Here is a 3,764-nt window from a genome sequence, read left to right as displayed (position 1 = left end):
TGGAAAGAAAAATACATCCCTCGGGACAAGTCTTTTTGGGAAACTCTATCGGTGTCTATTTTTTTAGATACATTTTTTTTTTGCGAAGGTATTTTATTAGATACATATGACACGAAAAGTCATATTGGAACATGGGCACCAGTGCTCTCACTGTATTAAAAAATTCGAAAATTATATTTATATGTTTAAAATAATTATGTAACAAAATTCTGAAAGTACCTAATGATGTACCCCACTAACCTACAAAATCTCAATTTCAAATGTTTTGTTTTTTGACCTATACAAAAATGACAAAATCTGTTTTTTTTTTGTAGATTTGAATCATTACACTCAGATCTATGCATTTGTTATTTTTGTGCAGCCTAAAATATACATTATTTTCAGTTGAAAATTTACACGATTATGGGATACAATACCGGCTACATCATAATTTATTTTCAGATTTTTTTGAAGCTTAGAAATATGATTTTTAATTTATTTTTTGAAGTGAGATCACTGGTGCTCATGTGCACCAAATCTCTGTCCCATATGACATATATTCTCATATTATGTTTATATGGTATCATAGTCTCTTATACTAAACTTTTCTTTAAACTTGATCAAACTCTACCTTGTTTGACTTTAGGAAAAAAATTATACACCACATACTACGGAACGAAGGTAGTATGTGTTTAATACTACTAGTACCTTTTTTGTAGTGTCTCGTACATCTTTGGGCCTTGGTTACAGGATGTCCGTAAGTCTCCTCGTTTCCATATTGTGTGGGATCAACACCAATGTTCGGTTCTAGTATTTGGTTATTATCTCAGAGTGATCTCTTCTAAACAAAAAAAACTATATCTAGTTTATACAAGGACTGTCCTCAAGTACCATTTCGAAGGAACATGTACATCTAGTATTGGATCGATGTGGCCAATAAGATTGAACAGGTGCTTTACGATGATGAGGAAGATAAGCCTAGCTCGTTTGCATTCTGTCTAAGGTTAAATTCAAAATTCGGTTGCACGAAGAATCCCACGAGGAAAAACCTAGCCAACGGCATGCAGTTAACATCGTCATGCCCAAGTGTTTTGCCCTTGTTTAAGCCATGAACCCCGGAAACGTGCTTCTTTCGGCACAAGAAATTCGGCTTGATCTTGGAACAAGTCACATAAATAGTGCCTACGAATTCCTGGCACCTACCATCCCCATGGAATCATTATCTATCCATCCCACGTATTTCTTTTTTTGTATGAACTTGTGTGCCATGTTAGTGGAACATGTCAATTTCACCTAATATACCCCTTATCTTTTCTACTGGAACTTCTAGCATTTGCTTGTTTCTCCTCATTTTATCCTTGATATGAGCGAGGCCCATATGCAACCACTTTTATAGAGGCTCGATGGCTTGGAGTACCGTTTTAAATTGAGGTGGGATACCATTGACGTTAGCCAGGTTTGAAACCGCCACTCTCTTAAAGTCCACATGCTTAGCTTTGCTGAGTAGCGATTCATATCATGCTTGTATATGTACTCTTGCAGCTCTACATAACGTGTACTACGGATGTTTCTGTTAAGCCTTGGTATTGGACATTGAGGCATTCACAGCCCGAATACCTTAAATTGAGGCATTTGGATGTGCTAGGTATTCGTGCGGGCTGAATATTCGTTCGGGTCGATTCAACTAGCGCGAGCACATCCCGAATGTCCAGCCCGGACCTGGACATCGTTGGGTATTGACGCAAGACGAGCGTCTCTTTCTCACCCCGACCACGACCTTCTGTTCCCCACCCCGAGCGCTAGACCTAGCACGTCGCCGACCAAGCAAATCACTCGGCGGCGAGGTAAATCAGATGCCTCCCCTATGGATTCTTCGGCATGCACCAGCGCCGTAGCCCTCCACCTTGCCTTCCCTTCCATCCCTCAATTCGTGCCGCCTCATCTCGCAATTTTTTCTGCAGGTCGGGCGAACTCCACCTCTCAGAAGGACCGGGCGGGTCAGCCCGTTCCTGTCCCTCCGGTTGCCAATACCGCCGGCATCCGGCATTCATCTAGAAGCAGATCAAAGTAATTCATCTTAATTACCACTATAAAAAAGTTATTGTTCCCCTGATTTTTGTAGTCGGGACAATTAAACAAGGTTACAAAAGTTGGGGTGTTACAATGCGGTTGTCATGTACCTTTTTTGATACATATATCCTCTCTAGACAAGGCATGCCAACAAAAGCCCACCGTCTTCGGTTTGTTCATCATCTATTGCCAACGGCATTGAAGAAGCTGCAATCTTCTTTGCTTCATGTTTTTCAAAAGTGTTGCAGTTTGGTCTTTCCTCTTCATTTCTACGCAATAGAAACATATAAGTGAAAATTCCTCATTTCAACACAACAGAAACATATAAGTGAAAATTTTCTCTTCCCTTTCTACACAATAGAAACATATAAGTGAAAAATTCCTCTTCCTTTTTACAAGTGTCAAACTACCAATTGAATCAATGCAAACGACATTTTAACACTAACACAGACAATATGAGCAATTTGTAACATTAATAAGGAATAGGGGCAATTCATCTTCACGTATCTGGCTAGATTTTTGAGAATTTGAGGAGAGCCAAGCCCCCACGCGGGAGGTCGGGAGCAGACCTGCAGAGGAGCCATCGGCGGCTGGCTGGAGGAGCCGGGGAATGCGGACGCCGCCCCAGCAGCCGAGCCCGAGCAATCGAGCATGGAGCACGTGACGGAAGGTGGGCCAGCAAGGAGAGGTGTCAAGTCGATGTGGCGGCGTCGCCGGCCTCGCCCTGACGCTTTGGTTGCCAGACAGTCACACGTCACATTCTCATGGGCAAGCCATTCCGATCTACCAAGATGTTATGGAGACTTAAATTACCAACCAAGATAAAAAAATGCTAATGCATTTTTTGTGTCGTGTGGTTTTCATTCTAAAAATGATGATCTAAAATCTCCACTAAGCCATTGGCATGGGGATAGGAGATGTAGCTTTCGTTTTCAACAATAGACAACAATTTTCTATGACCGTCTAGTGGCTCGCGTGGCATGGCGTGTTGTATTGTGTGGTTAATATTTTTTAGATAAAAGGCACTCAAGTGCCCAACTTTGAATTAACAAAGCCACGAACGGCGAGATTGATACAAAGTGCTGAACCAGAACTACGAACGAGCACACACACACCCACACAAACTACCGAAGAAGCTACAGTCGGAAGCGCAACCAACAAGCTCAGCTAACGCGCCTGCGAGGACTCGGAGGAGAGGTGGAGTCTACAGTGTCGGGCCGGAGCTCACTCGAGAGCGAGCCATTTTCACGCGCGCCTCAATAGACCTCCTCCGTCGCAGAAAACACCGCCGGAAGCCGACCACCACCGGGGGTCGAGCCAAGATGCTCACAAACCGAACCGCAGCGCCAAGGAAGCTCGACAAGGGGAGGGCACGGAGCAAAGCCTTGCCGAAGATCACCGAAGAGTCACCTCTGACACGACCGGCGGAGAGCCTTGTGATGTGGGCTCCAAGACGGTGTCTTCAAGAAGAGCACGACACCGGGGTGCCGCCACCGCCCGATCCGGGGATCTTGGGTTTTCACCCGGAGCACGAAAGGGGGCAGGGAGAAGCCACAACGACGCCTTCAAGAAGGAGACAACGTCCGTGGACGCCGCCGTCGTGGCCCTGGAAGAGCCAGGGCGAGATTTTCCTCTCGGCATCACCTCTCCACCACCCAGACATGGCGAGGGCCACCACCGAGGTGACAGCCACCACGCCCCACGAACGCAACTCG

The sequence above is a fragment of the Lolium rigidum genome, chromosome 4 (assembly GCF_022539505.1).
Source record: "Lolium rigidum isolate FL_2022 chromosome 4, APGP_CSIRO_Lrig_0.1, whole genome shotgun sequence".
NCBI classification, from domain to species: Eukaryota; Viridiplantae; Streptophyta; class Magnoliopsida; order Poales; family Poaceae; genus Lolium; species Lolium rigidum.
Note: the sequence above shows the minus strand (reverse complement) of the source record.